Genomic DNA, 17,507 nt, shown 5'->3' on the forward strand with positions numbered 1-17,507 from the left:
TGTCCGCAGCTCGGGGTGGGTTTGGGGACGGTGCCGTGCTTCGGTGGCTCGAGGAGGGCTTTGTGGCGTGGCAGGGCATGACCTTGGACTCCGACCTGGCCGGATCTTTGCGCAGCGCTTGCTGCCTAATGAGGCTTAGGCAGCTCTAATGCTGCACGGAGGATCGTTGGAGGAAGAGCAGCTATTATTGGAATCGGTGCAGATGATTCGAGAGATGATTTGCTCCTCTCTCAAAATACAATTAGTCACTTCCACCAGCACGGGGAGAGCAAGGGCTTGAACTATTTGTGGCTGCAGGCTGAGGAAGCTGAAGAGCCAGTGCTGCTGCAGCTCTGGCCCTGCTCCGGACGGCTGCAGATGAGCTTTGCCTCCCTGTGGCTGTTGTTGCTGCCTCTTGAGTCGTGCTCGGTGTTAACACAGCTGCCTTTTTAGCCCTGCTCTCCCTTACATTGGCAGTCATTCCCCTGGTTTCGGGTGGAGGGGCGCTGATGGAGCACGGAGGGGCTGGTTTTTGTTGTTCCCTATACCAGGGAAAAGCTGTATACATTTTTTGCCCTTTCCATCCCTCTGTGCTGGTGCCAGCTCTCCACCCGGGGCTGCTGCTCTTCTCCTCGGCGGGAGCTAAGGAGCAGCTTTGGGGCTGGCAGGCTGCCTGGCCGCCCCGCAGAGCCACGCTGGCTGCAGCTTTGCTCGTTTGTAGGTGAGCTCGGGCTCGGCTGGAGGCAGCGGGGCGGTGCTCCGTGCCAAGACATCGCCCGCGCGAGGGTTTTTCTGCTTTGGTTCCCAGGGCTGGGTGCCTTCAAGCAGCCTTCCTCGCTCTGCGCTGCACTTCTCCTTGAAACCTTCCCTCTCTGTTGGTCGCTCAGAAAACACAAGTACGTCAAGGCAACGGGTGTTCCTGAAAACCTTAATTAAGGGCGTTTTGCGACTATTGAGCTCCACCTTTAAAAACCAGCCTTGAAATTGCAAGACATTACGGGCACATCAAGGTTCATCATCTTCACTTTCTGCTTACAGTTTCTTCTTCTCTGGAGCTGTCGCTTCTGCCCCCTCTTCCCCACACCCAAGCCTGTGGGATCTCCTCGGGACTTCTCCAGCCTGCTGAGACCCTTCCCCTGCCAGGCTGGCTGTAAAAACAGGGAGGCATTTTTCTGCAGGTGGGATGCACTTAGGTCTGCAGGCTCCCGGAGCTTTGGCTCGTGCAGCATCCTTGGGCTGGGCTCGGCGTCGTGCTGAGCCGAAACCAGGTGAGATTTGCAGGGTCTCCCATTTTCCCCTTGGTGCCCCATGTGCGGGCTTGCACCCCATCCCGACGCCGTGCCAGCAGCAGCCCGCCTGCCTCCCCTCCTCCTCTCTTCTTATTATAGCAGCCTTATTGTTTTAAGCCATGAGCGTGGCGCATTGTGAGTTTGCATAAAGGCCGTTGTGGAAGGGAATTGCATTGTGTATCCCGGCTGCGTGCTTCCTTTTAAACCATAGCCCTGTCACCAGGCGGCTTTCTACAGGTTGGTTGCTGAGCGAACAGCTGAGAACCTGTGGGAAGACCCAAATGGCACTTAAATTATATTTGCTCTTTGATTTCGAAGACATTTAGTACCATTTAATAGAATCAGAATGCAATTTAACTCCGTGAAGTGGGGGAGGCTGCCTCGGGAGAAGTGACACTGCCAGAGCTGGGGAAACAAAAAAATTTAAGTGAGCAAAACAGCAGGGTCGGGTTTACTATCCGGATAATTATTATTAAATAAAGAGCAGAGTGGGACTGTGTCTGTCAGCTTCCCCGCGTGCTTGAAATGGCGTTAACCGCTTCGGCAGCACGTGAGGGGCTGGCGTAGCTGCGCCGTGGGGGACACCCGGAGACCTGGCGCCCGACGAGGCCGTGGTGATCAAGGGTTGGTGCTGAGCCAGAACGACCCCGGGGGATTTTCAGCTGGGAGCTGCTGTCGGTGCACGCTGCTCTGCTGCGCCCGCAGCGCTCCTCATTCTCTCCTTGCCCCACTGGTGTCGCTCCCCTCACCGCGTGGCACCAGCGCGTTGGTGCTGGTAGACTTGGCTCCACCGGCAGCTGGTTAGAGATAAAGCGTGCAGAAAAAGGGACGTATTTCTGAGGCAGCAGCAGTGCCCTGCTGGCTAGGCTCTCCAGCACACCCAGGAGGTGCACGGTGGGCAGGTCTGCCTTTCCAGTTCCCCTGGTTCCTGGCTTAATGGTGAGGTGAGGACTTTTTGTTTGAATTCAGGCAATTTTTAGTTATTTTTTGATATATTCATACTCTAAACTAGCTAGTTCAGCCTCTAGGTTTGGCAGCACCGAGTTCTCCCCAGTCTCTCCTGGACACCCCAACCCTGCTGAGATTCGGGTTTCGGTGGGCAGGTCTGCGGCACGGCCAGACCCCGCCGTGGGCACGCTGCTTCCAGCAGCCATTCCCTGCCTGGTTAAAGGAGATAATAACGCTTCCCTCCCTCGCCAACGGGTTTGCAGAGGACAAATCTATTAAAGATTGTGAGGCGCTAAAGATGCTTTGCTGATTGGGGCCACGCAAGTAGCGGAGGTAGCTGGCTTAGGAAAAGGTTTGCGGTTGAGAAATGACAAGGCTCTCTTCGTTATTGCCTGCCCGCTCTGCCTGGCACCTGGAAAGCGAAATGAGTTTTTAAAATTTATTTTTTGCCTTCAAAAAATAGAGTAAACTGGGAGATAACTTAAGCGCGGTGATAATACGTTGCGTTCCTTGACCGTGCTTTGGCTAATAGTCCCAACGCTGTAGGGAAAGACGCTGAGCTGAGGGGTGGGGAACTGAGGTGGGGGCATTTACCGACCCCACAAGGAGGTGGGGAGCAGTGCCATGCTGAGCCCTTGGCTTTTGCTGCCCCAGTTGCCCAGACGGGCAGCCAGGCACTGCTGGTGGACCAACAGGTCTACGGGTCCCAACATCTGTCTGATGGACGGGGGTTGTGGTGAGCAAAGATCTCCCCAAGATGTCCGTGGTCGTCTTCTGCTCTATCCAAGCCGTCCAGGTCGAATCCGTGATCATTGCAGCTTGGTTCTGGTGGGTATCAGCACGGCTGCGCGGGCACTGGCTGCTGGCAGCACCGCAGCCTGGCCGCTTTTGGATGAGTTCCCCCTGCAAAGCGTTGAGTTCCCGTAGAAGAGCCATGACAGATGCAGACACCAGGCCCACGTCCCTCTGCTCATAATAGGTGTGAATTTATGTCTGCATCTCTAAAATAGCTTGGTATGGCCAATCCTCCTGGATAAAGGCGAGGGATTGAATTATTACAAAAGGACAATTTTTCATTTCCTATAAGTGCCTTAATCTCATGAGTAAATATTACAGCTTTGTGCTATAATCCCTAAGCTGGTATATCTCTTCCCTTCCCAGTTACCTTTTGTGTTGATTTACATTTAATATGTTGCCATTAAATCTCTTTCTCTCTCTGAGGCCTATTATAAGTGCAGTATTTATTCTGTTGAGTCTTTTTTAGTCACATTTGTATTGTATTCTAATGTGCTCGCACAAAAGACCGCTGGGCACATTCCTCAGATATTTGCATCTTTTCTTCCCTACTTTTGTCTGCGCTGCCGAAAACACGTGCTATTTTGGCCCTGCACCCAGAGTGGCGTTCCTCATACCGACGAGACGCCTGGAGGAAATCCTCTCCGGTTCCCAGCCTCCTGGGCTTTCCTGGCCCCGCTGCCCCACGAGGAGCATCTCGCCTGGTCCGCCCGAACGTCCCGGTGCGTGGAGCAAGCGGAAGCACCCGGGGAGGTCTCCATCTCCTCCTTTCATCCTTGGGCTGGGGTTTTGTGCAAATCCACCCAGTCTGTGGTTCAGCAGAGGTTTTGGGGAGGTCTCCATCTCCTCCTTTCATCCTTGGGCTCGGGTTTTGCGCAAATCCACCCAGTCTGTGGTTCAGCAGAGGTTTTCAGTGCTCTGCTCTCAAAACCAGCGGCTGCAGGGCAGCGGCTGCGGTCCCTGCCCGAGCACCAGGTAGGACAAAACGGTTTTTGCCCACCTGCAGGAGGGAAGCCAGAAAGCGTCGAAAAGACGCTTGAAAGAAAACTTGCTCCTTGGCTCCGACTGAGGGTCTTTGCACCCAGCTGGCACTTCGGGAGGACAAAGACGCCTCTGTGCTTGCGCAGCACGAGGTAGAAGGTCTCAGGCGATTTACTGAGAAAGCTGGAGGCCAAGTTAGCGGGGTTGTCTGCAAACGGACTGGGGGCAGGGGAGCAGTGATGGGGTTTGTGAAGAATTGAAAGGTTTTTTTGAGCTGAGCACGCTCGGGGCACCTGCCCTTGGTGGCAGGATGGTGGCAGGAGGAGGCTGGGGTCGGGGTGGCGGAGGTGGATGGCCCCGTACTTGGGGGGTGAGGCTGGGGCTCACCTCTGCCTCCTTTTCCTCCCTGAAAAGAAGGGGGCTGTGGATGAGGTCCTGAGAGCAGCATGAAAACCTTTTCCTGCTCCTAAAATCCACCCTGGGCACTGCTCTGACCCTGCAGCCCGGCACTTTTTGGGCTGGAAGCGTGGGTACAGCTCAGTTTTGGGGGGGGGGTTGAGCGATCGGGGTGTATGCTGCTCAGGTTGCCGATTTCCTTGTGCAAATCCCAGTGTCCGGGTTCTTTTCTCCTCTGTCCCCTCGATGTAATTGCTTTGCTCCTTTCTTAAAGTGCCTGGATCTCCACAGATTAAGGGTGCTCAGCAGGAACTATTATTATTGTGATGTTTTTATTGCATAGAGAGACTGAGATATTAAAGGACTCCTTCAGCGTAGGCTCTTGGAGGTAGGGAAGATTGGCCAGAGCACAGCTGGGCAGAGGCCTCTGCCCCCAGGGACAAGCTGAAGCTGCGAAGAGCTGAGGTTGTCTGCCAGGGGTGGAAGAGACCCCTGCTTTTGCCTGCGGGTTGCCTTCAGGAGTGTGAACGGGAGGTTGGCAGCTCCTCCATGGAGCCTCCCTGCTGGTGGGGAGCAGCCAGAAGCTCCCCCGGTTCCCATGGGGCCCCTTGCAGAGGTCCCCTTGGGTGTGGAGCCGGGAATGAAAGCCTGGCCCACTCAGAAAAACCCCCGCAATGTGCTGCTTGTTGGTCCTCGTCGCGTTCAGGGGGTGCATCCTGCGTCCCCAGTCCCACACCACTGCCGCTTTTCCCGGGGACAGGCGGTGGTACGGAGCCGGTGCTGGTTCCCGTGCCAGAGCTGCTCCAGCAACGGTCGTGGAGCAGGCATCGCAGCCTGGCAGGCCTCCCCCTGCCTTCTCACTTCTGAGGGTAGGGCTCTGCAGGATTTAAAAGAAAATGAGTCCGTAAAAGTATCCAGGGGTAGCTGGAAGATGGCTGCATTTCTTCAGCTGTTCCAACGAGGCGTGCAGAAAAGGAAGAAAAAACAAACGTTGGCGGCTTGGGGGGGGGGGGGGGGGGGGGGAAGGACACAGAAACGCTGCTTTTATCTCCTTTAAAATAACCCCGCTCTGCCTGATTTTAAATCTTCCACTCTCACCGGAGTCGTTCTGCTGCTCGGTGCAAAGCTACCGGGGGAGTTGGGGGGGGGAGAGGGAAAAAAAGTTAATTGAATCCTTATGTTTGAGTGATGGCTACTCTGAGAGCTTGTCAGCCTGATGGTAAATCTTGGGGGTGTTAATTGCTTTGAAATCCCTTTCCTCTCCGACTCTGCTCGTCAGCAGCTCCCCACCTTCTGCAGTCCCCCCGCCGGCGCGCACGATCCGCTGCTGATGCGCAGCCCACGGCGCGGCTCCGAGCATCCAGGGAAGGCTTTGGGGTAAGCAGGAGAGAGAAGCCTTTGCCTTATTCTATTTCAAATGGCTCCTGTTTGCTGATAAGGTTAATTGATTTCTTTTGCTTTAATTAACGAAATTCAATTTCCACTTAATGAGAAAGATTTTTGGTGTGACACGTGTAAATGGCAAAGTGACGAGTGCCGGGCACGGCGAAAGGGAAGGGAGGGGGCGGCTTGTGTGGGGGCAGCGAGGCAGGGGGAGGCAGGGGGAGGTGATGCTGGTCCCCCCCAGCACCCTGCCCATCTCCGCAGCGAGACGCAGCCCATCGCTGCGCCTCCTTTGATACCCAGGCGCCTTCGTGTTGGTCACCGAGCGTGCTTTGCACTCAGCGTAGCTTTGACATGCTCTGCTTGAACCGTTTCCCCCCCGTTCGGTAAGGAGCTGCCCCTGGGGTGGAAAATACCCTCATTTTCTGCTTTTGGAGTGCGGAGGTGACACAGGCAGGGCCGGAGTGTAATGTCACGGGGGTAACTCTGCACTGGGGAGGGCAATAACTCCGCTGGTTTGAGGCATGCCTGCCTTGGGACCGTCTGTGCACCCTGTGGAATACCCCGCTCTCCCGTGGAGACCCTCTCGGACCACGGCTTTGAGTTATTTGGGAGCTGTCGCTGCCCAAACCAGTGCCCTGCCCAGTGCCAAGACTCAGGGGTGACCCCTGGAAGATGCTCCCAGCCAGCCGGGGGCAGCCCTGTCCCCAGGCACGGGGCCGGGTGCCCGCAGCATCACCTCGGGGCGCTGCAGCCCCTGCTCGCACCAAGTGGGCTCCTCTCCTGCTCCTCGCCTGCCTTGTTTGCACCGAAACTGCTATCAACAGGAGAGGGGGGGGGCGAGAGGATGGCAGAGAGCGCGAGAGAGTCACTTCTCATCAAGTTGATCAATCTTTCTGCTGTTGAAGCCTCTCAATGAGTTGAATGTGATTTTCTCTGCCTCCCGCGCAAGGTGGAAGTCGATCACTTTCAATTTTCAGCATGCAGAACAGGCACTCTATCAAGCTGTTGCCTCGCATCACCATGATTGCTGCTGGCGAGGGCTTCCAGCGCGCGCCGAGCCGCCGTGGCAGCAGCTCCCCCCGTGCCGGGGGGACTCTCGCTGCCGGCCGGGGCTGCAGCCCTGTAAGGTGAGGGCGAGCTCTGTGGGGCCGAGCGAAGGCCGTGGCAGGCTGCGGGGTGGGATGTGGGATCGGAGTGGTGTGGTCGCCCGGCCACCAAGGTGCTGGGGTGATCCTGCACTGGCTTCAGGGTGCGGGCGTGAGGAAGGTTTGATCTGGTTACCTTCCTGCCCGGGGTTTGTCGGGATGCTGTTTCGGGCGTGGGTGCAAGGCGATGCAGCTCATGGGGTGTGCAGGATGCCGTGGTGCCAGCCCTGCAGAGCCACGGGGAGCGCTCCCCTCTTCCGTTTCATCCTCCCAGCATCCCAAACCAGAGCTCCGACACCACTACACTTACTGCACATGAGCCAAGAAGCAGAAGCGTTTGGCCCTGCAGCTGAGGGGAAGGCAGCGAGCGGCGTTATCCCACCGAGCAGCTCCTGGCTGCCCCGCACCTTCCCGGCTCCCCAGCCCCGAGCCCCGAGGAGGGTGCTCCGGGCAGCGGCAGGGTTATCGGCACGGCGTGTCGGGGCCCTTGTCTGCGGCCCCGGGGCCGAGCGCGCTGGGAAGCCTCCTGCCCGCCGCACACAGGCCAGAGGCTGCAGATAAGGGAAAGTGATTTCTGGTTTTAATTAACTGAGCTTTCATTTAAGGATAAACAAAGGCCATGTTTGTGTGCTGACAGCTGGCTGTCCTTCTGGGTCAGATAAGAAGGCAAGTTATTGCCTCCAAGCTGCGAGAGGGACCAGGAGAGAGTCCAAGAAATGGGAAACGTGAACAAATGCCGAGCGAGCGTGCGTGCCGGCAGCCCGCAGGCTTTGTTGTGCGCGGTAAATGGCCGGCCTTGTGCCTTAGTCATCTGCCTGCCCCCGGGTAGGCAGTGTGGGAGCTGCGTCCTGCCATTGTCTGGGCAAATCCCCAAAGCAGCGTCGGGGAAGGTTTCCAGGGTTTGCTCTGCAAAGGCGGGGCCGTGCTGGCTTTGGAAAGGCCGCTTGTCCCTCCCTGTGTGAACGGCACCTCATCCAGAGCTCGCTGGCACCCTGTGCCCGTGGGGCAGCACCAGGGCTTCAAATCTTCCCTCCAGCAAAGGGATGCGTGGGCATTGCCCCCGGGCAGGACGCGTGCCGCGTTGTGCTTGGAGCCCAGGCGCCTCCGGGAGGAGCGGCAGGTGCTAGGGTAAAGCCAGCCTCACGTTTCGGTGTCACCTCCGAGATGAATTAAGTGTTCGGAGACCTGAGAAATTGCAGCATTCCCGGGCTTGTCATCTAAACAATTGTGCGCAGAGGGGGAAAATGAGCGCTCCCAGGTCGTCGGTAGTCACCTTCCGATGCCGGTAGGTAGCAGTTAAACTGATGGAGGAGCGAAAAAGCCTCTGGGCAGCTGATGGTTCAGAAATCCAGGCAGCCCACACCGCACCTCTCCCCAGCCTCGCAAGGAGCGGCACTTCGCAGCCTGCGCTGCCCGTCTTGCTGGGCTCTGCGTCGGCAGGGAGGAACGTGCGACACGACAGGGTGCGGGTAGGCTGCGAGCACCCAGCCGGCGGTGTCACAGTGTCACCGTGTCACCATCAGTGACCAGCGGGCACCGTCGCGGTGCACTTCTGGCGGACCAAAGCACCAGGACAGTCACCTGCGCGCCTCGGGGGCTCACGGCACGTGAAAGCCAGCAGCTGCCTGGCAGGGGCAGCAGGCACGTTGCTCGCTCAGAGCCTTCCCAAGCTTTGCTTTTAACAGGGTCAGGGAGCAGGGAGCCTTCCCGACTCCCTGAAATACTTCCTGAAATCTCCGCTGATTGGGTTCAGCGCCTGTCTGAGGAGCGTGCTGAAAGGAAGAACGCGCTGGATCTTTTCTAAGCTAGAATAGGGTTTTTATGTTGCGTTTCTTTCTGCCGCTGTCAGAAAGTCTTTTTGAGCAAAATGAACGTATTTGCTGAAAGTTTTTCTATAGGTCAGGGCTTTCGGTTGTGTTTGTGAGAAATCAGAAAGCAAAGCCCAATGATTTTCAGGCTGTGGCCTCAAGGAGCATGGCTTTTGTACCGCTGCCCCTTTGTAACTAAAATAAAGTGGAATTTCTTAACTAATTTTTTTTTTCTGGGCTTTTTGCTTGTTCTTTTTCGCTAGAGAGGGAGAGAAGCAAATATGTCATAGATGACTGTGGGTTGTAGAGGGAAGAAAGTTTGTTTTTCCTCTAATCTTCAGCAAAACAAGTTGGCGGTTTTGGTCCACTTGTAGTCTTGGCACATTTTCTCCCTGTGCCTAATTTAAGGTGACCGCTGTGAGATCCGCTCTAGTTTCACATTCCTCAGCCTTGTGTTTTTGCACTTCCAAGACTGTGTGATGGATCTTAAGGAGCCTGCATTATGCAGCCCTGTATCCATCTGTTGTCCTTACAAGTTAAACAGCCTGAAAAAAATGGATTAGAGCCTCAGCTCCTATAATGAAGCAGCAATTTGTCTCCAGATCCTGATCCAGGTGTAGCAGAGCTAACGAGCTGGCTGGCCTTGAGCATCAGAGAATGTTAAATACGTTTTTTGGTGGAGGAAAGCTTGAGCGGAGGTGAGAATACGGGAGGGAGGGAGAAGAGGAAAGGAAATGGGATGGGGCCGTTCCCACTGAGCACCAGCCGTCTGCGGGGAACGTGCCCCCATGGCAGCCCGTTGGGCATCGGGGGGGTCATGGCTGGTGCAAAATCACCTTATAAATGCACCCAGGGTGGCAGGGGCTGTCCTGTCACCTCTGTCTTCTTGCTGGGATCTGGAAACCTCGCTGTCGTCCCTAGGCTGTCTCTGAAGGCAGAGCTGCAGGCAGCTGGGAAATGCCCAGTGGTGCCGTGCGTTAGCGGGATGGGGGGAGAAAACCCCACTAATCACACCGGGTTGCCTTTCCTCCCGTGGGGCACAAGGGCTCGCCTGGTATCAGGGCTCTCCGGCAGGGTGTAGGTTAATGGAGGTGGTCCCCCAGATCTGCTCCGGCTGGCTTGCAGGGGAGAAAGCAGGCTGTAGTAAACCAGGTAAAAATAAACCGGGTGGAAACGGTGGTGAGGAAATGAGGAGGGGAGAAGGTCTCGTCCCATTATGTGGGAGAAAATACCTCCCAATTAAAGAGAATGAGCTGCAAGCGGTAGGTGTGGGGGGAGAGGGGAGAAAAACTCGTGCAGGCTCCTGGAAGAAAGAAAGTCGTCTATGGTGGGGCTGATTTGCCCGCAGTGGAGTGGCGAGAGGAGAGGGAGGACGGCTGGTACGATCGCTCTGCCGTGGTGAGGAAGGTTTGGGTATGAAAGCAGGAGGAGGAGGGAGGGGAGGGACGGGGAGGCCAGGTTGATGGAGATCACGTTCCATTCAATTTGGAGAAAAGGAGAGAGAGAAAAGAAGATGAGCCTGAAATGAGGCTTAATTTTAATGAAGGAAAATTCTCCGCTAAGTAAGGAGAGTGGAAAGGGAGGGGAGAGGAGGCTTTGAAAATGATAGGAGCCTGACATGCTATTGTGGTGGAGAGATTTCCTTTTCTTTCTTTTCCCTATGGCTGAAAAATAATATATGTATAGATAAAGACGGTGGCAGGTGGGGGAGAGAGGAGAGGAAAGATCTAACAGATGAGTCGCAACACCCGGCAGGAGGTGCCCTTACGGCAGGGGTGGTGGCCCCGCGGTGACACCGACGTCCTGCTCAGGACTCCGGGCACGGGCTGCACATCGCTCCCTCGTGGCCGTGTCCCCCATCGGTGCCGTGCCGGGGGGAGCTGGGCTCTCACCCCAGGCGTTATCCCGTTTCTTTCTCCTGGAAGGGTGGGGGACGGGTGCCAGCAGCCGCGGCGCAGGGGAAGGACCCGCGCGGTGCTGGGCAGCCGTGCGTTGCAGCCGGTGCCTTCCGCCGAGCAGCTCCCATCGCGCCGCCCGGGGTGGGTTTTCTGCCGGCCCCCCGAGAGCGGGCTGCACTCAGGATGCTCCCGCTGCTTCCCGTTAGGAAAAGTTAAAAATACATGAACGGTTCTCCTTGCATTACTCCTTCTTTCGAGCATGGCAATTACGGTGCCTTGCACACAGCCGCGGCACGGCCAGGACCGAGGGGAGGTAGAAGCGGGGACGCTTGGCAAAGCGATGCCTCCTGGCACTGCCACAGCTGTGAAATCCCTCCTGCAGCGGCAGCTTGTGGCTCTGGGTGCTGGTGTAGCGACACCGGGAACCTTTGTGATCCTCTGCTGGCACCAGCCCTTCAGATACGCTTGAAATGTTTGGCTGAATACCTGTTGCCTTTGTCGGTCTGCATCGTAGTCCTGGCTGCCCTTGAGTTGGTGGCGATTACTGAGTATTTACAGGTTTCATTTTAATATATTTCTCAGATTTCTGCTCTTTCCAAAATCCCCCACCTGGCCTCTAGATCGGGGGCGCACAGGCTGAGAGCAAACAGGGGAGCGTGCTTCCAAGCTCATTTCCCGTTCTGCACAAACCACGTTATGGGACTTGGTTGGCTTAGGGCTTTTTGCGAGAAGAACACATCCTCTGGGGACAAAGAAATCCATCCTGCTTCAAAACGCATCCAAGTTTGTGAGTACAGATCCAAATGCTTGGCCATTTGCTAATTCATCCTCTCGCTCAGGTGATTTTCGTGCCGCAGACATCTTGTTCTGTATGAATAATGCTTAGTAGGTGTTAAAATAGTATTCGGATAAAGCTAGCCGAAGAAATAGGAGGCAAATTGCCCAAATTTGCCGGTTTCTAATCAAGAAGCAAAGCGGCTGCTGGGCGCGAGCAGGTGGCGAGGAGCAGAGGTGCTGCTCCCGCGGGTGGGAGGCCGTGCCCGACAAAATTCTGACCCTGGGTGGTAAAGGCGTGTAATCAAGGGGAAATGCTCCTTCGGAAAGAAGCGTGATGATTTTGCCCCACGTCTCCTGTTTTTGGGAGGGGATGGAAGTGGGATAAGGAGGTTTGCTCCCCCCCGTACTTGATGGGTGCTGCTTGCTTTGCGAAGGGATGGAGCTCGGAGGATGGAGCCCCTCTGGGGGCTCAGGACAGGTTGCTTTGGTCGTGTCTTCATGATCGGATGCCATCGTCCTGTCTGCAGCTGACCCTGTGTGGGTAAAACCTCCACCTCCCTCTTACAGGGCCTAAAAATGCATTTTGAGAGCGTCTGAGCCGTGACTTCTGGGAGGTGGCTCTGAAATGGGGCAGGGCCCTCCCTCCCTTACCTCATCTCAGGCTTGGGACCTTTTTTCTCCGTAATCCGAGGCGCTTAGATCCTCGATTTGGTGTGGACGATTCCCTCCTGCCCCCTGCTTCCCACAAATCCTTTCCCTTTGAAGTAACACCTGCTCATATCCTTGCGTCTGTCGTGGGGAGGCAGAGAGATCTCATCACGGGGAAATGCAGCCCCCGCCATCCCCCCCACTGCCACATATCCTCTTCCAAAATACTGCATAATGTCAGCCTAAATCCTTATCAGAAATTTTAATGAGCAAAATAAAACCTGAAATCTGTGTGATTAAAATCAAATCTTCCCTCTTCTGCTCTGCTGGAGCCGGCTGCCAAAACAGAGCCACGACGCTGACAATGGGAGGCCCCTTGTATTTAATTACCTCCGGCTTTAGTCGGTGCTTCAGATAGACGTCCTCTGCAGCCCCTGCTGGGGCCGTGGGTAACCTCGAAGAACAAACGGAGGAGAGTTAAAGTGGTCTTCGCTAAAATATCTGGCGAGAGCTGCTGCTGCTGGAGACGAACCCTTCGTGGCCCGCTTCTGGCCCCAGGGTAAGTCCAGCGCCTCCAGGGCTCCCCGGGGACTTGAGTTGGCCAACACTGGCCACCAGCTGGTGATGGCTGCTGGGTGGTGGCCTTCACTTGACCCTTACGGGAGACTAACGTGGGCGATGGCTGCTCACAGCGTCTGCCCTGAAGGTACTCCGCCTGTTCCCTCACCTCTCTGCCAAGTTTCCTTTGGCTTCCCCCTCAGCCTTGCAGCACCCGTGCTGCTAGGTGCCCGGCTGTCTTCTTGTACCCCACAGAGGTCCCTGTCATCCTTCAGCAGCTACCTCTAAGGCCTTGAAGACCTAGTGGATATAGTTGCCACCATCCCAAGGCTTCTCCCTTCAGACCCAAGTTGTTGGAGGATCACCAAAGGGAGGAGAGGAGGGGAGGGATCCTGGTGGCCTGTGCCCATCCCTTTGGTGCTGCTCCAGTTCCTCATCCCTGCTCCATGCACGACAAATCCCCCTTTCAGCCTCTGTCTTGAAAACGTGGTGCTCCCCCTGCCCCAGACTGCCTTCCAACCTCTCCGGGACACTTTTTGCAGCAGCCTTGCCGTCCGTGTGTGTTTCAGTCAGTTAATTGACTTATTCCCCTGTTACTTTCCTTCCTGGATTAATTCCTTGGGTACCTTTCAAAATCGCCACCTGACTCCACCAAAGTCCCCTGAGTGATGTCTTCGCCCATATCCTCCGTTTGTCTCCTTCCAGGAGGCTGTTTCATTTCATTTGTCCTTCGAATGAAGCAGGAGCATATTTCATGAGCCGTAGAATTGAATCAAATAGAGGAGAGCAAGGAGCACTCACCTGAGCTCCGACCTCCCCCCGTTAGGAAGAGGGAGAGATAATTAAAGCAGCTCGGGAGGTGCAGCCAGCCCGCGGTCCTGGCAGGCATCCTGGCTGGCGATCTGTCTGCTTTGCCCAGAACGCAGGAGGCTTAAATTTCCATAATTTAATGGCACTAATAGAAGAACCTAGATAGAAACGAGCTAGAACAAATGCTGGGACGTGAGCGGCAGAACCTCGCTGGCAATGACCTTGCCGCATCTTAAAACCCGCTGAGCCGCGGCGCCGTGAGCTGGGGAGGCAGCGGTGAGGTGGCTGTGTGCAGGTGGTTCCTCGTGACATTGCTCACGAGCACTTGGGGCTGTCATTGCGGCTCGTCCTGTAGGCAGCTGGCTCCCAAAGCGTGGCGTGACGGTGGGGTATCGACTCCTCGCTGCTCTTCCGCTTTGTCTTTTTTTTTTTTTTTTTAAATTGAGAGGCAGGAGTAATTATGCCAAGATTAGAGCGCTAATCATCGCTTGCAAATGGGGGAGTCGTTGCTGGAGAAGCAATAATACATTGAGAGAGGGTACGGAATGACTGACAGCGCGAGTCGGAGAGGAGCCGTGCAACTGTCATCCCTCCAGCATACGTCTGCCTGACCCCGCACGTCTAACGGGGCTGACGTGTGGGCAGCGTCGGGGCAGAGCTGAGTCAGAAATCTGTAAAAATCTTGGGAGAAATCCTGTCTCAATTAATGTCAGCGTGGCCAGCTATGCTCCCCGTCGCTGCAACTAAATGCTCAGCTTGTTGAGCGTACTGGAAGGGAAACGCTCCGCGTCTGGGCTCGTGAGACAGCTCTGTGTGTGCTTCGCTTCGCGTGCTCCGAGCTGCCTCCCAAGGATGCTGGGCTGGAATAAAGCCTCTCCTCTCCGAAAAGGGTAGCGAAACCGGGTGGGAGAGGAGGGCTTTGCACGGGCTGCTGTTGTACAGTGCATTGCCTGCAGTCCCCTCGGCTTTGTGGTTTCTGCAGCAAACCTTTTCATCAAAAAGAGCAGAGAGAGGGAGAGGTCTTGCTGAAATTGGTGCTCGCTGTTTGCCTTCCCCTGTAAGTAAAAGCCCTCGGGGGCTGGAGGTGTAGCCAGTTCCTGGAGGACCAGGAGGACTCCTTCCTTCTAATTTCATTTCAGTTGATGATGACAAAATATAAACCCACAATTATATCCGCATTAATAGGTACAGATGCACACGGTCACGGGGGCTGTTGAATTAAAGTCCAATCCTGCCTGGTCCCGAGTGCCTTTCCTTCCTGCTGGTCGCGGGGGAGGCTCGAGAGTTTGCGGGCTGTCGGGGGGGGTTCTCAGCATCTTGCAGGGTTGGGGCTTTTAATTTTGCAAATCATCAAAGGCAAACCAATCCATCAATTATCAACGCTTCAGCTTGCTGCTGAGTAAATGAGAGTATTACCGTGTATCAATTAGTGGCATCTGATGCCCTGAAACGATAACAGAGGAGCCAGCTTCTGAGACGTGCCTGGCATCTGCGCTTTGCGTGCCCGCCGGCTGCGACAGCGGGTGCCCAGGGGTGCCGAAAACTGGCAGTGAGCCGTGGCCTGCGTGGGGAGAGTGTCTGCGTGGTCTGTGTCCGCCTACTTTTCAAGTGGCTTGGCTCCTGCGTGCCGTCGGGCTTCTTAATGCTTTATCAGGCTCCCTGGATGCTGCAGGGTCCCTTCGGTGCCCAAACCTTTGGGTTTACCTTCGCCCCCCTGAGCTGGGGGCAGTTTGCAGGCTGGCACCCACATCACTGTGGGATGTTACGGGATGATCCTTATGGGTCCCTTCCAGCTTGGGATATTCTATGTTCTTGGGCTGGTGTGAGCACCAGCCTTGGCCCGTTGGACTGTGCATGGCTGCAGGCGATCTAATTATTCTTGGGATACTTAAGAGAATTTTTTTTATAAGGCATCCACTTCAGTAATATCAAATCAGCATTAAATTCAGCTAAAGGAGAAGCGTTCCTGACCTCGCGCTCCACAGTCTGTGTCCTTTTCCCCTCTCTCCAAGCCTCCGTGTTCGGGGTGTGACATGAATAAGTTCGTTGCAGATGCTAAGCTGGGTTTCCCAGCCCTTCCCAATTCCTGGGCGCTGCAGACCCAGCGCCAGGTCCTGCTCCCTGCCCCGCTCCTCGGTGCTCGTTTGTCCTGCATCCCCCGCGGCTCATCACCGCCGGGCTCTCATTATATGCATGGATCGATGCGCTCCTTCTCCTCTTATTTATTTATTATTATTTTTCTGTGCATCGAGCAGAGCTTGGTGAGTATCACTTTTTTTTTTTCCCCGCTCGTTTGCTGGATGGAAAAGTTCCTTTTAAAAGAAAAAGGTAGGAAAAGACACACAAAGCTCGGCCCCTCCTGCAGAAAGCCCCACTGTTTTGTTTTGATTTCCTCCATTTAAATATGTTCCCAAAGGGTTTAAATAAAACAGAAGGAAACTCTGAGGCAGGCCTTTGAACTGAGTGCTCTGCATGTTTTCGTGCTTCAGCATTTTCTCAAGTTGTTCTTTTCTTCCCCTTCCTTGAAACGATCAAGTGTGTTCAGTGCAGGAAGCGCTTTGGGGTCACCAAACCCTTAGTTTCTAGGGAAAGAAGTCTGATAGTTCAGGTTTTTTCCCCTGTGGTTACAAAAAATGAGTCTTGCAGCCTCTCCTGGGCGGGGTGGATGGGTGCTGCCGATTTAGGTTCACATTGCTGCTGCACGGAACCACGTAACCCAAGTTAATGGGGTTGTGCCGATGACGCAGATGTTAATTCCGCTGCCTGTCTCGTATAACCTCAGATGCATTCTGTAAACATTTCCCTCTTGAATTCCTCTTACCGGCACCTTTTAGCATCTCCCTTTTTTTCTTTTTCAGGCTGGGGAAACTGAGTCACAGAGCTCGGGCTGCCCAGCCTCGTGCCACGGGTGGTGTGGGGTAGGGTGTCGTGTCCGTGCCTTGGGTAATTCGGGGACGTTCTTGGTGACCTGATGCCGATCATAGGAGAAACCTTCGTGCACATCCAGGGGCACCCAGCAGCTTCCCAGCTCTCCTGGGATTTCGGAGTTGTGCCTAACGTGCGGTAGCCTGAAACATTCCCGGCGTGTTGTGTATCTGAAGAGTAGTCACACAGCACTTCTCCTAACAGCTCCAGCACTGCACCTGGGGGATTAGAGCTGATCTTTGTCACAAGTGTTTAGTGCTTGATACACACGTTTATTATATATTTCAACTAAATTGGAGTCAATAAACTATCTGCATAAATATAATGTATGTGAACAAAACGCGCATCCCCTCCCCAGATAAGCTATTTGCTATGCAGGAGCTCTGAAGAGTTGCAGGGATGTCTGATTCTTACTTCTGTTGTAATTGGCATTAAAATATAATACCCTCCCTTCAAAGAGAGGCTCCCATACTGTGAAAATGCCTTTTCTGTCCAAGCAGGGGCCAAATAATAGCAAATTATAAGCATGGAAAATATTTAGAACAAAAAAAAAAAAAGAGGGGGAAAAAAAAGAGGAAAGAGGACTCTGAATTATCAGAGCTGATCCATAGCTTGCAGTCTCGTACAATTTGTCTTTTGAATACACCGTATGAACCAGCTATGAATAAAATCAGTCAATTTAACCCAAAATCAATGCTCTTTTGTAGAAGTGCTTAAAATCTAAGTGGAAGGGAAAGCTTTGAAGCTGCCTTCCCTTGGTAAACGCAGCACTTACTCAACGTTTGATTTCAGCAGAAAGTCCCTCGGTCTCCCGGTGCCCAGCACAGTACCTTCATTAGAAAAGCTGATGAGTAATTAGCAAATGTGCGGAAAATGACTAAATTAATTTTTTTTAAAGGAAAACAGTGTTTTTTCCTTTCCGTGTTTGGCACATGTGGCTTCCACGAGCCCTTCTGCGGTGCCTGTGCGGGAGGGGGGGGTACCTCTTCCCTAGGGAGCGTGCGCCGGGATGGGGACTTGTCAGGGGCACGTGTCCCCTGGCATGGGCTGGTAAGGACCGCGGTGCTTCTTCTGTCTGCTCGGTGCCTCTAGGGAAAAGCCCGTCGCTTCTCCGCCTTGGGATTGCTGCCAAGGCCGGGAGCGCTGGCAGCCCCTCGGCAGGTT

General features: G+C 54.7%; 1 protein-coding gene across 7 annotated transcripts in view; it reads left to right on the plus strand.

The window, feature by feature from the left end:
- The window catches only part of OPCML (opioid binding protein/cell adhesion molecule like), a 335,964-nt gene that overhangs the window by 87,760 nt on the left and 230,697 nt on the right, over positions 1-17,507 (plus strand). The window contains exon 1 of one of the 7 annotated variants that reach the window (XM_066981364.1): positions 9,407-9,425. The exons of the other annotated variants lie outside the window; for them this stretch is intronic. The gene's annotated coding sequence lies outside the window, so the exon portion shown is untranslated. Of the gene's footprint in view, positions 1-9,406; positions 9,426-17,507 lie in introns of those variants that run through there. 7 annotated transcript variants of the gene reach the window in all.

Source organism: Anser cygnoides, chromosome 21, assembly GCF_040182565.1.
Source record: "Anser cygnoides isolate HZ-2024a breed goose chromosome 21, Taihu_goose_T2T_genome, whole genome shotgun sequence".
In the NCBI taxonomy this organism is placed as follows: domain Eukaryota; kingdom Metazoa; phylum Chordata; class Aves; order Anseriformes; family Anatidae; genus Anser; species Anser cygnoides.